A 19,289-nucleotide genomic window follows, 5' to 3' on the forward strand; every position below is an offset into this window, starting at 1 on the left:
GAGGAACATCATTGTGAGGTGGACTATGTGGCTCTTGTTTTAGAGAATCAACCAGAATGGTAACATTTGGCTCTATTGATTGATCTTGATTTTTAAGCTTTTTTCAAAGCATACCACTACTTCTCTGAGATTTCCCTTCAATAGCTGTAGGAATACTTCCTGTAGCTAACTCAACCACTTGAATGGTTATAAGAGAAACTATTTTTATAACTTTCCTTTTCTTGGCCACGTGAGAGGGTATATTCTCACAATTATTTTTCTCCTCCTTTTCTATGTCAACCTGTTTTCCTTTGCCTTTTTCCTTTCGTATGGCAACCCTAGTTTTATTAGGCTTTTGAGAAGGAACACCTGTTGTAACTTTTTATTGTAAGGGTTCTTTTGATGATATTCTAGAGGATGAGGGTTCAATAGGGGAACTAGGTTTTTCAAGATTTTCTAAATTTTCATGTTCTTGAAATGGAAGTGGTTCCTTTGAACCCACATTTTCTACCCTAAACCTTCTAATTTCAACAAATTCATACCAAGACATTGGAGAGACATCTCTTAAAGATCTTTCAATCAATAGCTTGATTAGGCAATGATGAGAAACAGAGTGAGGCCTACCTTTCTGGGTTTCTATTATGCTTATAGAAAGAAGGTTGTACAATATGTTTGGAACATTCATCCTTCTCCCATGGCGTAGATGACTCAGAATATTGAAATGATGGGATTACAGACAGGAGAACCTTCCTTCATAGGTTAAATACTTCAAAAACATATAATGCTACTTCTCTCCATTCAAGCGGAATAGATTCTCGCCTAGCTCCCTATTTATCTATTACTAAGGGTGTGTCTCCCTGTCATGTAAACTCTGCCCTTGCACTATGTGCATCCTTAGATTCTGGGTACTTTTCCTTGTCTCTTGCAACCCAGTTACTTTTGCAATCCGTTCCTTTTTCACCACAGCTCACAAACCTTTTACCTAGGCTTCTCCATCTAAAAGTGTGTGGGTAAATTTCCTTGCAATTTCCTCATTAAACTCTATCAGCTTCAGAAAACAATCCAGCCACCCACTGTTGCGGAATATTGGCTCACAATCTTGATCCTGAAGAAGGACTTCATGAATTGTTGGCTCATGATGAATAGGTGGACCTCCCATTATAGTGATAATACTTTCTACTCTCTAATGGTGTAAATTTGTCCAACTTCTGCAACTGAAACATACTCAATGTACTCTTACTTGGTTGGAACCCAGCTGCAATCTAAAATAACTCTAGGTGGATAGAAGGATAGAATACAAAATATCACCTCAAACTAAAAATTTGAAAAATTAAAATGCAATCTAAGATGAAATAAGAATTATCTTCTAGAGTAATTATTAGTGTACTTCCCCCCCCCCCCCCAACCTAAGGTTTAATAGGTGTCCACACATGCGGAGGAGGACTGAAAAAGGACACTATGCAAAATATCATAATGATAGTTAATATGGTTTAATTATATATATGCAACAAAAATAAATACACATGAGCGTACCTGACATCATGTGATAATGACTGCATTTGAATACATTGAGCCATCATGCATGGAAATCGAGGCAGAAACAGATGAAGTGAGTGGAAATAAATGAGTGAATATGGAATGGAATATTTATTATGCATAAATGTATTTCCTCTAGATATGGAAGTATTTATTATGAACATGGAGAAAAGATTTAGTATGGAGAGGTAACGGCAAATCCATCACCAGTTGCTATAAGAATCTTGGCATTTTCGATCGTGGAGAACTACTGTAGAAATTCATCCTTGCTAAGAGGATTTTGGTACAGGTGTAGACGATGACCATTCACTAACAATTTAAATTTGACAGGATCAATTGTGGATAATTGGACGACACCTTTAGAGAATGTTTCAACTATCTCATAAGGTCCTAAACATCATGTCTGTAATTTTCCCAAGTTATCTTTATACCTTGAATCGTAGAGAAGGACCCAATCACCTGTCTTGAATGATTTATCTTTGATATAGCGATCATGCCACTTCATGTGCTGATTTTGAACTGATTCAATGTGCTACAAGGCTGACTTTCTTATCTCATCTAAGGCATTAAGTTGTAGGAGCCTTTCCTCTTGTGCTCCAGAAAGAGTCATATCCAAGGCAATGACTGTTCTCAAGTTTTTATGCTCAAATTCCATAGGCATCATTGCTTTTATCCCATATACCATTTCAAAGGGTGCAAACCCCATTGTGGTTTTCCAAGTGGTTCTATAAGCCCATACTGCTTCAAATAACATGCTAGACCAATCCTGGCGATTAAGAGCTACTATTTTGGTCAATATTGATTAAGGTCCCTATTAGTGATCTCTACTTGTCCATTAGCCTAAGGATAATATGGAGTGAAGTTTCTATTCCTTACATTGTATTCATTAACCAGGGCGGTAATCAAAGTGGAAGTGAATTGTGCCCCTTGATCTGTTACAATTTCTCTAGGAACTCCATACCGAGTGAAGATCTCTTCATATAAAATTTTTGCTAACTTATTATCCCTAGCATGCTTGAATGCTTTGACCTCTACCCACTTTGTGACATATTCGATACAAACAAGAATGTATGACTGACCATTTGATGATGGATCAATTGGCCCAACAAAGTCTAAGCCCCATTTTTCAAATGATGTAACAACCACCTGGGGGTGTAAAGGCATTTCATTAGACTGATTTGGTCTTCCCATTCTCTAACATCTATCACATTTCCTAGTATATTTGACTGCATCCTTGTGCAAGGTTGGCCAATAATACCTTGTAGTCAATATCTTGAGATTTGTTCTTTTGGCAGCAAAGTGACCTCCATAAGGCTCATCATGACAAGCGTGAAGTATATCATATAACTCATCTTCTCTAACACAACACCTCATAACTTGATCTGGTCATATAAAATAAGCAATCTACTAGCCATGAAAAGTTGAAACTCTTTTCTACCAGCAACCTTTTTTCTTTTGGTAAGAAATGAGGAGGTATCTTGTTAGCTACTAAGTAGTTAGCTATGTCAGCATACCATGGACTGTTCAAATTAATTGAAAAGAAATTCTCATCTAGAAAAGAATCATCAATGGCTTCAGGATTGTCTGGTGTTTGAGACAGAAAATCTGCCATTGCATTTGATTTACCTAGTTTATCTATGATAGTAATATCAAATTCCTACATTAATAACAACAATCTTGCCAACCTACCTATAATGGAACTTTTGTTCATGAGGTACCTGTTGGTTGCATGATCAGTATGCACAAAGATTTGATAACCAATTATATAGTGCCTAAACTTATTGAGGGCATAGATGATAGCTAACATTTCCTTTTTAGTGATAGTATAATTCATCTTTGGTCCTCGCAAATGTTTACTGATATAATAAATTGCATTTTCCACAACTCCTTGCTTCTTCCCCAAAAATGCTCCTATTGAAAAATCGGATGCATCTATATGAGTGTGAAAAGGAAGAGACCAATCAGGTCCTTTAAGCACAGGGGCCTGAGTTAAGGCTCCTTTTAGTTTAGAAAATGCCTCTCCACATGTAGCTATCCATTCAAACTCAACATCTTTTTTCAATAGAGAATATAATGGTCCTACTATTTTACTAAAGTCCTTGATAAATCTCCTGTAGTACCCTGCATGGCCTAAAAAACTTCTTACATCCTTTTATTTTGTAGGGGCGGGAAGAGAAAGTATTACCTCAATTTTGGCTGGATCTACTTGAATACCTGATTGAGAAATACAATGCCCCAACACTATTCCTTTTTGCATCATCATAAAAAAAAATTCATTGTTTAAGGATAAATTGTGATCCTCACACTGCTGCAACACTTTGGCCGGATTTTTTAATGCTTCCTAAAAGGTGGCCCCATAAGCAATAAAATCATGCATGTAAATTTCTATACAATCATGTGATATATCTAAAAATATACTAAGGACAACCCTTTGAAAGTTTGTAGGAGCATTACATAAACCAAAAGGGAGAACTGAATAGGCATATGTGCCCCAAGGGCAAGTAAAGGTGGTCTTTTCCTGATCTTCTAGAGCTATTTTGATCTGATTATAACCACTAAATCCATCCAAGAGTTTTAGTAGTAATACCATTTGAAATGGTCATGTCCCCTGATCTGTAACCTATGTATGCATCACTTGTAGCAAGCCAAGGTCTTCCCAAAATGATTGGATATCCCCCTAATGTTTCCTTAGGAGAGAGTATTATACAATTAGTCAGGTATTCCTAGGAATCTAATGTGACAACAATATCTTCAACCATCCCTTTAGGCTGGATAGTAGAGCTATCATCAAGCTGCAGGACCGTTGGGGTGTATCTAAGACTAGTAATATTGAGTTGTTGCATGAAATATTTAGTCATCACATTTATGGCTGCTCCTAAGTCTATCAAGGCATTTTTTATTTGAGTTCCATTAATAACTACCTTCACAATAGGGCTACCTGGGTCAGAATATTTAGGGAATTCAATTTTTCCTAACATAATATCAACCAATTGTCTTACCGCATGCACTATTTTTCGGTCCTTTTTCTTTCTCCCAAGTTTCTTCAAACATGCTTCCTTAATAGATTTTCTATATATGGGAATTTCCTTAATAGCTTGAAATAGTGGAATCTTTACACGTATATGTTTTAACTGATCAATAAGATCAAAAGCTATATCATCCTGCTGCCTAGGCACTTCTACCTGCAATCTTTGAGGAAACAGGGGAGTTCTTATATGTGTGTCTGGAGTCTTAGACTGATGAACCTGCTCAGGGTTTCCAAGTTGATCAAGTGTAGTGTCCTGAGCAGTTTGCTCAGATGGTAATTCCATTATGATTAGAGGAGATGGAGTAGGCAGTGTTGTTTCTGACCGTAAGTGAATATCACTTATATTGAGAGAATATGCAGGATAGCTATTAGGATTAGTTGAAAAAACTTTTTGTTGCTGTTGGGGTTTGTTATTTGGATTTGGCACAGACTGTGTTGGCAGTTGGGTTGGCTTGGGTGGAATGGCATTAGGAGTTGGTGGCATTATAGTCAGTTGTTGGGACTATTGTTGTGGCTACAAGAAACCAGATGATTGGTTCGCCCATTGCTGTCCTCCCCTGCATTGTGGTGACTGTTTCCAGTTAGCTTGAGGAGGTGACCAATTCCCTTGTGGTTGATGCCATTGAGAGGAAGGACTCTAATAATTAGGCCAAGGGTTTTGAGAGTTATTCCAAGACTTAAACATATAATTTCCAAAATTTTGGGAGTATGGAGGTTGCCACTAATTGTTTTGTGCATTGAAGTTCATATGCGAATTAGAAAATGACAATGGATCTTGTGGCATACCTTTTCTTGGAGGCCAAGGCCTTCATTGTGCAACATAAAAGATTTTTTAATCATCTCCATAGACAAGCTTGAAATCTGGGGAAGTCTATTGCCTATAAATTTAAGCTTGCAGTTTATATTTATAGTCCTTCTTTTGTCGATAGTGAGGACAAAATTCAGCAAGCATAGCCTCTACCTCCTCATGCTTCTTTCTTTCTTGAAGTGTATCCAACTGAGTAGCCATATTATTGATAATATCCTCCTTAAAATCCTTTAACAAATGAGTTATTTCCATTCTTGAAACTATTGTATATGACTTTGTAATTGAAGAACCAAGCCTATAGTGTCTTCCCTTCTTGGTTGCAACCTTGGAGTACTTTTGACTAACTTGTCTGATGTCATCCCATTGAACTTGAGTAATATCTCCTCCTCCCATGAGGTCTAAGGAGTCAACACAATCTTCATTGATTCCCCTTAGAAAGATCAACTTCATGGATTCTTCACTCAAAGTGCTATGCTTGGATTTTCAAACACTAAATAGAACCTGTCCAAATAATCTTCCAGGCTTTCATCTTCTTTTTGTGTCATCCTGAAGATATCATCACCATGTCAGTCCATTCCCCTGCAATAGTATTTATACTTATCCAAGAAGTTTGTCTTCATCTCCTCCCAGGTAGTGATTGCATCTCTTCCTAGACTCATAAACCATCTCAAGGCAACTTCTTTCAGAGTAGAAGGGAATAACTTGAGTTTATGGGCGTCAGTGGTATAATCATAACTTCTACAAAGGATGTCAAATTCAAATAAAAAGGTATACAGATATTCTTTTACCAAACCATGAAATTTTGGAAGAGAAGAAGCTGGTATATTCTTCAAATTTGCATTATCATGTTGGTCAGGAATGGGAAACTCAAAGTTTGGGTTTACACGTGGAGGTGGAGGATTTGCTACCATTGGTCCCTGATAAAGGACTAAAAGGTAAAATGTTTTTCTCAGGGGGTTCATTTAGGAAGTCTGGGTCTCCTTCTGAAAAATTAAAAACACCTCTATTTCGCACATAAGTTTCTGCAAAAGGGTTTACTTCAGGTGCTTGATCTGATCTTCTATCTTGAGTGGAATGCAAGGGAATAAATCTTCCTAATACATCTCTTCTCCTCCTATGCATGCAGATTAATGAATAAATTCAAAGAGCTAACTAAAAAACTTAAAACTAATGGTTACAACAAGTTCTTAGTTTGGCACCATCCCTGACAATGGCACCAAAAATGTTGGTCTTCACAACTGGAATGGCAACTGGGTATAACACACAATTAAGAGATTGGATATCTTTGAATAGCTATCTTTCCTATAGAAAAGGCTCATTTAATTATCGACCAGGGACGTAAACTCAAAATGGGCCAGCATTGTATGTGCACCAAGTTCATATCATAACCATTCTATATTACTACAGGAAAGGAAATTCTTTGAAGTAAACATGCAAAATCACAAAGAACTTATTCTTAATCTGAATTCACAACTGGAAATTACTCAAACAACTACTACTAAATGATAACGTTCTGGCAAGCGGATAGGAACTACTATGCCATTGTGGCTGCAGGAACAGACATAGGAACTGTTTCCAGTGGCTGCAGGAACAAACAATTGCTGAAATAACTACTATTGAAGAATGAAAACTAACTAGAAAACACAAAGGATTACTCACCAAGTGGGCCCCCTTGAGTGAGCATATCCAGAACTTTCAAATTAGAATTGTTAAGATTTTAAAATCACATTGATCTCTTTATTTCATTTTGACTGTGAAAATACATAAAATACCAGAAGACTGAGTATTACAAATATGATGGTCGTTATCTACTATCCTCAAGAAGAGAGAGAGACCCGTTTATTTATAAGGAAACTTATAATAGATTCCTAGTTGATCAACCACATTCCTATGAAATAGGTGAACAAGATTCATTAAACAAAAGAAGAAGAAGTTAGTGCAGGAAAAATGAACAACATCTGTCCTGCTGCTGAGAAAATATAGCATGACATGCTTCCTAGATCAAAGCTCCACTAAGAACAGTTATAAATGTTCCATAAATCATTTTGCTGGAGAACCGGTCAAGTGGCTTTGATCTCCCTTATTACTGCTTTTCTTTGACTGGGTCTGCATTGTGGCTATATACGTGGTGCTTCTTCGAACTGCCACTTAGTCTTGCATTCTCCTTTGCCAACCCTGCATCATGATCTTAACGTGCACAACAAACATGTGTATATACTAATGGTAACATGATATAATTTAAACCATACTTAAGATTGATTTTAGATATTTGCATAGATAAATCATTTAAAAACCATTATATGACAACCTTAAGTATAATTCAAAGTAGTTTCAGAAACACTTAAAAGGTATCAACTAGAAGAGTATCCTGATCCAAATATCATCTAATCACAAGACCTAGGTAGGAGTATTGTAACAAAAATCTATCAAAATAGAGTAATTATTTAGGCTCATCATCCCCCAAGGATTAACTATTTTGCACATGAACATCATCTCCCCCTTTGAAATCAATGACAAAGGATGGATACCAAACCAAAAGATCTAAACCAAATAGATGACTACCCCTCCAAGTAGCAGCATCATCTCATCAACCCAGATCAGAAAGTATATCTGATAGGATTACCAGATTGATGCATCCCTACATCTCTAAGTCTCTTTCGGAGGGGTGGTGACCCCCAGTTGATCTCTGAGATATTCAAAAGTATCTTTAGGCAATGTCTTTATTAGAATATCTGCAATATGCTCCTTAGTAGGCACATAAATCAATCTGACTTCCTTTGCTTCAACCTTTTCCTTCAAGAAATTATACCCTATAGAAATGTGTTTTGATTTGGAATGAAATACTAGAATCTTTGACATATCAATAGCAGCAATATTATCATAGTGAATAACAATCGGTTCATCATAACTTACCCTTATATCTCTCAACATCTATTTCATCCATAAAATTTGAGTGCAGTTAGTTGCAACAACTACATATTCAGCTTCAACAGTAGATAATGAAGTGCATGATTGTTTCTTGCTAAGCCATGAAACCAATTTCTTTCCAAGAAAGAATGCACTGTCGGTAGTGCTCTTCCAGTCATCCACATCTCCTACCCAATCAGAGTCTGTCTAGAAACATAGTTTTAAATTGTCATCTTTTGGATACCATAACCCATAATCTGGTGTACCTGCCAAATATCCAAATATCCTTTTGACAACAATATCATGAGTTCCTCCAGGATCTAACTAAAATATAGAAGCAATATAAACAATATTCATTATATCAAGTCTAGTCCGAGTTAAGTACGGTAATCCACCAATCATTGATTTGTATCTAATAGGATTCACTCTAGGAGATTCATCTTCCTTTGACAATTTGCAACTGGTTATCATAGGAGTATCGACAGGTTTAGAATTCTCAAGTCCAAATTTCTTAAGCAATTCCCTTACATACTTAGTTTAACAAATGCAAATACCTTTATTAGTCTAAGGAATCTGCAAACCTAAGAAAACTTTCATCTCTCCAATCATAGACATTTGAAATACATTCTTCATATCATCAACAAATTTCATGCATAAAATTTCTTCTCCACCAAAAATGATATCATCCACAAAGACTTCAATGATTAGTATTGTTGATGATGTGTTTTGACACACTCACCAACAATTAGGTAATTTGTGTAAACACTCACTACCTCTCCTAAAAACTAATAAGTTTCAAAAAACTAACTACTCCAAGATCTCTATAGTTAGGTCTTGACAACGATGGGTAGCTCAATGGTTGATGTGGTTGTACCTGTAAAGGGGCCTGCTAGTTAAATGAATCCCAACAACTTCCAATAACTCCACTTTATTTTTATTTTATGCCTTAAGATTCTCTTTTGAAATAAACTGCAAAGATAGGGAAACAAGAAAATAACAATGAAACTAATTCAATAACAACTTAATGAGCTACTTAGTAAGTACCCTGCAATCCCAAAATCATTAATATCATCTAAATCAGCATTCAATAACGGACCTCCAGTAAACCTGTAAAGTCAACAACCTCACAAATTCATGGAAAGAATATCACCACAATATCGTCTATCATAGTAATTCCCATACACCATTTACATGGACAATATGATTCATAAAGTAATAAACATAAGATCATAACAAGTTGCTCATTTCAAACAATAGACATTACTAAACTACAAAGAACAAATTAATAGCACACATGCATAGATCAGGAAATCTATAAGTTGTTTCTTGTATTAACTTCAAAGAATGTATTACAAAAATAATCTAGCTCATAACAATCTACAAAAAGTAATCTAAAATCTCTAAGTGGGCCTCAAATCATCAATTTGTGGACCCTTACAAATGAATCAAACTCCTCAATTTATAGAGTTTATTGTCCTACTTTCTAGGAAATAAACCTATCTAAATTAAGAACTAAAAAGAAACGAGCCACAGTTGACATTCAAGTCTTTACCTTAGACTGCAGTTAACCATTACAAAATTGGGACTGAGGGAGCACTACGAAGAAAGTGCTGCATGAGCCAAGCTTTTGTAGTCATGCCAAATTTTTCTCAAAACCAAAGTGTAAGTCGGAGGTGCAGTTGAAGTCCCAGTATGGTATCATGCAAAAACTCCTTTAAAAGTTCATGCTATCATTAGCAACTATACGTTTATCTTTCACTTCTTTTTATAGGTTTTATAATTTCTAATGATACATGTAATCACTTCAACGGGAGGATCAATAACATGTTTGATTCTAAACTTGTTCTTTTTAAAAATCTCCTTTGTATTCTTTCTTCCACCTTCCAACTCCTCTATTGTTTATGCAGCCTTTTGACACTGGGTTATCAAATCTATATACCTGTCCATTGATGCAACACTAAACTGAGACGGAGCTGCAAAATATTGTGCCTCATATGCATCCCATTGTCGGTGTACCTGGTCCTCCTCCATACCTCCAGCATTGGTTATACCAAGCCCAAAAACTCCTAATAACTTCCCTACAAACTTCTTGTATTTTTCCACTACCCTGAGAAGGGGAGACTGAAGACCTATTATATCCCTCACATACTATTGAAGCATTTCCATCTTCAACTCCAAAATGTATACGTAGGATTGCAAATTTTTACAACTGTCTCCACCTAAGTGGTCTTCCCTTATTATCTCTTCTTCTCCAAGACTCAAAACTTTATTCAAAACCTAAAACTGTTTGCCAAAAGTATTGTGCTTCTGCTTCCACTCCTGAGAATAAGAAGCTAATGCTCCTCCAACCTGCATGGCCTTTCTATATTCTTTCATGGTGTTCTACAAGAATAATCTAATTTTGGTGGCATTTGTTCATTCCCATGCCTTTGCTATGGCTGCCACCTATCTTACCTCAACCAATGCTTTTATATCTTCCTCTGGGAGTGACGAAGTTGAAGGTAAGTTATGATCTACACATGTATTCAGGGGCTTACCCATATCTACCAACAACTGCTTATATTGTTCCAGTTGTACCATGACCTTTGAATGGGAGATGTGCTTCTTTTCTATTTGGCCCCTAATGACACTAGTAGCTAGCTCCAACGTATCTAGCTCCCCCCATTTGGTATTTTTACCCAATTTGACCTGTGAAACTTGGTATTTGGGGGAGTCCTGACCTTCAAGTTGTGTTAGAACTGCTACATTGACAATCACTTCACCAGAACTGGTTCTTGATAAGTGATGCATTGTCTTTGCTCTCTTTGTTTTCCATGGTTCTTCAGTGATGGCCTGTTGAAATGTAACCTTTGGTAGAACCACTTTCTTCTTCTTCTCAAAGGTGAAGTTTAACCATTGTGGCACATCCTTAAATTTTTCACCTTCATGTGGCATGATATTAGTAGTAACCACATGCACATCTGACTGCTTGTCTGCTTCATCTTTCTCCTCTTCTTCTATATGCTTAGGGTCTGGAAGTCCTTGGGGTGAAGAAATTTGACAAGCTAGGATGGCTTGGAGAGTAGTATCAACATTCAACTATTGCTTCTTATGTAACTCTCCTAACCTATCATTGACCTCTTCTTCAAACTTCCTGCCACCTTTATCAATTTCCTCCATACCTTGCTTGGAAGCTATCTCTTTCAACAGATCTTATTGGTCCTACAAAGTTAAGACCAATCTTTCATCCTGTGAACCTTTGGGCTCATTTCATTCATTATCTTCCCCAAGTGGTTGTTGTTCCGGGTTGCTCATCCTCTTGGTCAGAATCTAATTCTATATTATGAATACTTACATTTTTTATAGTAGGAAACAATACCATAGTTACTTGAGGTAGAGTTGTTGATTTTGCTACAAAGACACTGGGTGAAGTTGGCAGAGGGATTGTAGTGGCTGACATCAAAATTGGAGCCTGTGTGGTTGCATTTGGTAGGGGCTAAGTAGATGTACTTGTGGTATCAGGAGGAGGTTGTATATTTTTGTTGGTTTTTCCTTGTCCATCTTCCTCCTAAATGCCTTCTCCCAGCCTTTTTCCAATTGCTTCCCTAACTAGGAGAACTTCTACTAGTGGCATAGCTCCTAACCCTTCCCTAATTCTAAAATCAATAGCCTTCTTCAAAATTTCAGCCTTCCTCATTTGCTCCTTGACTTTCTTGAGGAGTTCCTTAGTACTTTCTTGGGGTTGTGCTACCTCTTCTGGGTCTGTAGAAGTATTCTTTCTAGAGTTGGACCTTGTCTTACGGGCATACTCCTTATAACCCCTTGACTGGGGAACACCTGAAGTCAATTCCTTTTGCCTCTCTTTCGAAGCGCTCGATCTAACCCTGAAACTTAGCCACTGCCTAGTTCTATAACAGTTTGAGTTACTCTATCTATATCCACCTTTTCATTCCCTGACCATCTGATTGGAGAAAGGAGCTTCTTATCGATTTCATGTTCCTTATATGTAGGGTCTAATAAATCACCATCATCCCTTAACTCTTTAGGGAGACTGGTCTCTATTTCAAAATCCCTTACCTGCGGAACTAAGAGCCTAGATTACTTTTTCTCTCTAACTTCAAAATTGTCTTGAAGTTTGGCCCAAAAATCCTCCAATCTTGGCTTATGTCCCTCATATTCCTTTGGCATTATTTTCTTTAATTTTCCATATGGGTTGTAATATTCTCTAGCATAACTGAACTCTTTTAAATTTAGATCCCGCAACTCTTGCTCTACCATCTTTGCTACCTGAATCTTGGAGCAGGAAAAATAACCAATAGAAACTGAAAAATCTATACCTGTCTTATACTTTGAGGACAAAATTGATTGCAACCCAAGCATCTACCTAACATATTTTAATAATACAATGCGGTCACTGTAGTATCTTGGCAGCAACATAGGGAAACCTGTGAATCCACTGACCCTAATATATGTGGACCGTTCATTCTGAATGAACCAACATGCCCATTCCCTCATTATGGCCATTGCTTCTGGGCTTATTCTATAACCTGTATCACCTATGAGTTTGATGATGACAAGAAAAAGGAAGGCATCATTTATTCTTTTATAATGTGCCTTTATGTTGCCTAGAGGGAGCTGGGTGTAATACTCTCACACCTTCCTTTGTCCTTCCTCATCTCTGAGTTGGCCCTCTATCTGTAACCCTAAAAAATTTCCTGCTCGAACCACTACCCAAACAACATATGAAGTGAGGAAAAATTTCTTCCTTTTATGTATATCTACCAATTGCCTATGTATATTGTCAGATAAGATATGAGCCCAATCGAAATACTTTTTTCCAATCAGAACAATAGTCATATAATGAAACATCCATGGGTGGAAGTGACGACAATCTATCTTGCTGAAGCCCTTGCTCAGCATAATAATTAAGTCACGTTTTGGCTCCTTAAAATCTTCCCTTAGGATGTCATTGGCTTTTAAACCTGTCTTCCTCTCCTCCTCGAGCCAATTTTCATTCATATGCCTTTTGCTCATAGTAACATCCCCATCCCATACTTCGACAACTTCTTCATTAGTGGTTAACAACATCTCTTCCTCTCTTGAAGGAATCCTAAACACATATCCCAACATATCAACAAATAAATATATTAGTGTCCTTCCTTGGGCACCAGTGCACTTCCTAGTGTCTTTATTGTAGAAGTGTTCCATGGTCATATTGAATTCAGGGGCTTGGATAGATTCAGGAAAACCAGTTGCTTCTACCAGGCCTGATCTTTTGATCATCCTATAAGGCGCCTCTAGTCTTGGTTTATCCAATTGTGTTGCAATGTCTTCTAATTCGACATGTCCTGCCTCTGTATCAGTAACCTATTTGATTTGATCATCCAATTTTGAAACATAAAACTATCCCTAATAATGGTACTTCATGGCTATGGTGAGTCTATCCAATTCCTTTCCTTTCTTGCTGGAAGTTGATTCCATCTAATTTTTTTGATATGCAAGAAAGAACCACAAATTATCCTATCACACATCAAATATATCAATTATATTACACACTTTGGGACTCTAGGGTTCGGGGTGGGAAAAATCTTTCTCGAACAATTGACCACAGAACTCCGAGGTTCTGAGGTGAGGATGGGCTAAAAACATGACCCTAAACTTTGGGGTTCTAAAGTTCCGAGGTAGACCAACACAATGGAATCTGGGACTCTGGGGTTCCGAGGTAAGACAAGGATAAAAAAATAAAACCCAGAACTCTGAGGTTCTGGGGTGGACTAAGCGCATAGCTCATTCAAACAAAGTCCTGGGATAGTTTGAATAATGGTCTATAAGGAAAGAACTTTGAAACTGCAGGGTTCTAGAGTTAGAAAACCCTAAAGACGCGAGAAGAAAACAAACACGCACATCGAGGAAAAAAAACTAAGCTAAAAAACTAAAAGATCTAAAATAGAAAACACAAAGAAGGAAAGAAATTGCACCAGCCTAATAGAAGAAATCCCTTGAAAACTCAGTGATAAGGAAGCAGGAAGTCGGGAGGCAGAGCAAGGAAATTGAAAAACCTAAATGCACAAATGAGCTCAAAAGAGTTCATTCCCTCTATTTATACCCTCAATTTTCCATCCGTACAGTCGATTTAAACACAACCTTAGAAGTCCAAGGTTCTGGGGTCTGAACAAGTAGGGGTACCTTGGGACTCTGGGGTTCCGAGGTGACTAACAACAAAACATGAAGAACTCAGGATTTCGGGACTTCGGAGTTCCGAGGCTTCTACGACAAAAAGAGACCAAGCACGACTTTGAGTCTCCAAGGTTTCAAGGTTCTAAGGTTGTGACAAACAACATAAAAAAAGTGCCTACCTCAGGATTTTGGGCTTCCGGGGTAGGACTTAAAAATAACAAGCAAAGGACACCTCGGGACTCCAAGGATCAGAGTTCTGAAGTGTCAAGGAAGAAACTAAAAAAACAAAGCTACAAAAAGAAAAAAGAGGGACCCATATTTTCAAGACAAGGAAACTAATGGGGCAACGTATGCAGGGCATGACAAGTATGTTATCATGTTTAATCTTATAATTTAAGTTACTATCAACATTACCTTTACTAAAATTGAGCTTAGAAAGATATTTATCTAATCTAGCACAACATGCTCTAGGGGCTTGTTTCAATCCATATAAAGCTTTATTCAATCTGCAAACCATGTCTTTGTCCTCTAATAAAGAAAATCCATCAAGCTTCTCAATGTAGACTTCCTCTTCAAGATCTCCATTTAGAAATGCACATTTGACATCCATCTGATATACCTTGTAGTTCTTGTGTGTAGCATAGGCAAGAAATAGTCTTACTGCTTCAATTATTGCAACCAGAGCATAAGTCTCATGATAATCAACTCCTTCTTCCTGTGAGTATCCTTTTCAAACTAGTATAGGTTTATTTCTCACAAATTGACCTTCCTCATTTAATTTGTTCCTAAAAACCCATTTCATTCCAATAATATTCTCATCTTTAGGCCTAGGAACCAATTCCCAAGTCTTATTATGGTTCAATTTGAGAAATTAAACATTCCTCTTCAGCAACTATCCTTCTGCTTATCATCACACCTTTCCTTTTATCTCCAATGATATGATCTTCAGAATGATTCAGCTTCACATACCTAGGAGTTTTCATAATGTCTTGACTTTCTGATTCTTTCTGCCCTTCATCAGTCATAATGGAGTTTATGATGTTACCGGAGCAATTGGATCTATGCTCTAAACAAATTCTTGCACTTTTGGTTCTCATCTGACAAATTCATCTTTCAATCCATAATCATATGATCTGATTTGATTGTTATCTTTCTCATCCACCTTGACATTTATACTTTCCATTATCCTATTCAATCTTTTGTTATAACATCTATACACTTTTCTCTTAGTAGAATAACCCAAAAATATTCCTTCATCACTTCTAGGGTCAAATTTCCCTAATACATCATCTCTTCTAATATAGAATTTACTTCCAAAATTTTGGAAATATCTGATAGTAGGAGTATAATCAAACCATAATTCATAAGGAGTCTTACCGGTATCACCTTTTATGTATACTCTATTGAAAGTGTATACCGCAGTATTGACAAGTTCTCTCCAATAGATATTAGGCAATTTGGCTTCCATCATCATTATCATTGTAGCAACCATGATAGTTTTGTTCTTCCTTTCCCCTATTCCATTCTGCTATGGGGTTCTAGGTGCAGAAAATTGTCTTTTGATTCCATGCTTCTCACAAAAGTTGTTGAACTCACCAGATGTAAACTCACCGCCTTGATCTGATCTTAAACATTTTATCTTCAATCATGTTTTTGTCTCAACCATAGCTTTGAAAATTTTCAATTTCTCAAGAGCTTCATTTTTTTCTCTCAAAAATGCAACCCCCATCATTCTAGAATAATCATCAATAAGAAACATAAAGTATCTATCACCTTGAAAAATTTTAGTCCTTGCTGGTCCACACAGATCAGTATGAATAAGATCAATAATTTCATTAGACTATCATGTATTCTTTTGAAAGAAGTTCTAACTTGCTTACCAATGTGACATTCTCTACATATCAGATTATGAGATTTAACAATCTTGGGAAAATCTCTGACAACTTGTGTTGAACTGATCTTCACTATGCAATCAAAATTTACATGACACACCCTCTTATTCCATAACCAGCTTTCATCAATCTAAGCAATCAAGCAAACCTTCTCACCAGAGTTCAAATGAAAGATGTTTCCTTTGGTGTGATTTCCGGATGCAATATCTGATCCAGATATATTGATAATTTTGCATTTTCCATCTTTAAATTGCAAATGATATCCTCTATCCACCATCTGACCTACACTCAAAATATTATGATTCAATCCTTCAACATAATAAACATTATCAGTATTAGTCTTACCATCCAAGGATATTGTTCCTTTGCCTTTGATCCTGCATGCCTTGTTATCTCCAAATCTTACTAGTCCGCCATCAAATTCTTGCAAAGTTAGGAATTTCCTCTTGTCGCTAGTCATGTGATGTGAGAAACAACTATCTATAACCCATTCATCCTTTTCTTCAATTTTAGTAGTTAAAGCCTTCTCCTCAGTATGAGTTACTTCAATGACAGGTTCTGGAGAATCATCTTTGATAGCAGTAAAGACCCAATATTTATCAGAGCTTCCATTACCAGATCCAATTACATGTTCATCATCTTCTTCATCATCAGCATCATCAATAATACCAAAATCATCATCACCAACATACTAACATGATTTATCCTTATTCCCTCTAAATCTAGGTCTGCTCTGATAATCCAGATTAGGCTTATAATTCCTCATAAATATTTTATGATTCCTAGAAGCTCTTTCATGACATCTAGAAGAAAAGTGACTAATCTTATTGTATGAAAAACATTTAAAAGGTACTTTTCCTTCATATTTACTTCCAACCGGTCCTTTAGGGATTCTTCTAGCAATTAGCGCTTCCAACTCTTCAAGTTCTATGTCTTCTCTCTCAATGTCTTCCAAATATTTAGCATATAACTCCTTCCAATCCATCTTCTGCTTACCAGAGGCAGATGCTTTAAATGTAGTTTTTGTTTTAGTAGCACTCTAATCTCCAAGTTCCTCAAGCTCAAAAGGAGTCAGTTTCCTAAGTAATGTATCTCTGGTAACAGGGGTACTTGACATTGTCCGGAGTTCATTAATTGTAGTATCCTTCATCTTGTAAGCCGGAGGTAGAACTCTCAAAATATTTGACACAACCTCATCCTCACTAACTAATCCACTGCATCATTTGATTCCCATGACAATCTCATTATCCATTAAACAACTTATATTCGCATCTTCTTCCATATTCAAAGTTTTATATCTTACCCGAAAACCTCTAAGTTTTGCAATCTTTACTGCTTGGTCGCCTTCATAAAGAGTTTCAAGGTTTAGCTAGATTTGTTTTGCATTCTCCAACTCTATGACATTTAATAACTTCTCATCAGATAGGGCACTTAGAAATACTTCTTATGATCTAAGATCATTTTCAGCTCTCTTTTGTTCATCAGCAGGTGTCGATGTTCCATAATTAGGATCATGAGGTATATACCCTTTCTCCACTATCTCCCAAACTTCAGCTCCAAGAGATCTCAGATGAATCTTCATTCGCTCCATCCATATTTTGTAATTTGTGTCATCAAATCTAAGATTCTCCTTCTGGTATGGGTTGAATGTATAACTTGATGTCGATGCCATTGGATCTCCTCAAGAGGTTAAGCTTCTGCAAATAGGACCAGGCTCTTATACCAGTTGTTAGACAGTTCTAATACTGGGAGAAAAATGAGAGTGGGGGGTGAATCAGTTTTCTACCAATATTCATAGTTAATGCAGTTTATAAACTTTATACCAGAGTGGTGGGAAACCCTACCCACAGTCAGATAATGCTTCTGCAGCAGTATGTGAAATAATTACAATGGGAATTGCACTTGCAATTAGGCCAACCACCTAGAGCTCACTTCTCATCATTAAAGAGAAGTCTCATTGACTTACAAAAGCATCAGACTACAATCTGGAGAAAAAGAACTGTGAAAGTAGCATCTCCTAATGCTTGATATAGCTCCAGTTAAGCATAGATGTTTGCCTTGCAACACCAAAACCTTTACAATCTTCCACTGAATGATATATCATGATTCACACATAAACATTTCTCTGATAATGCAGACATAACCATCAATGCCATCCATATCCAAATTACTTGAAAAAGTTGCCCATAAATACAAATCATCAACCTTAATGATAAGGTTAGCTAAACCCATAAACCCATAATTACAAAAATTCCATCACACAATATCAACGAATTAATATTATGATTTACATTACATAGAATGGACCTAATTTGAATACCCAAACAATTATATCCACCAGAAATCATGCTAAGAGAAATCTCCAACACGTTTCACCAACTAGTAGAAACCCTCAGTACAATAACACAGAATATCTAACCGGATCCAAATAGGACCACCATATCAGCAGACCAGCCAATGTGAAGCCACCAAACAATTAGAACACAATCAAGAAGCACCTTCAACATGTTAGAAACCATTCCCATAACTTGGACCAATAATCACTTAACCATATCATCAAATATTGCTAACTGGTAAAGCTAATCGGTACGAAGAAATACCAATTGGGAACATAAGCGATAGCTTCTAGAGCACCAAATCATGAACCAACAGAATATGATAATCATATAGCCATCTTGACTAACCATCCAAAACTGAATCCATGGATCTAATCATACTAGATCAAAATCACAGCCAAAACCAAGACAAACACCAAGTCTAACTGGGATAGGTCCAACAAGGATAGCAGAACCATATCCAACTAGGATAGAATGTTTAAATTAATGACAACACTTAACCAAATCTAGCATATTTCCAAAATCTCCTTCACTTGGAATCCCATGACCTCCTTAGAAATATTTTATTTCATTTTGAAATCCATATGTGCACCCAATGCAAGGGTAGAACAAGTGAAATATTATAATTTCACTTTATAACATTTGTT

The sequence above is a fragment of the Cryptomeria japonica genome, chromosome 4 (genome assembly GCF_030272615.1).
Source record: "Cryptomeria japonica chromosome 4, Sugi_1.0, whole genome shotgun sequence".
In the NCBI taxonomy this organism is placed as follows: Eukaryota; Viridiplantae; Streptophyta; class Pinopsida; order Cupressales; family Cupressaceae; genus Cryptomeria; species Cryptomeria japonica.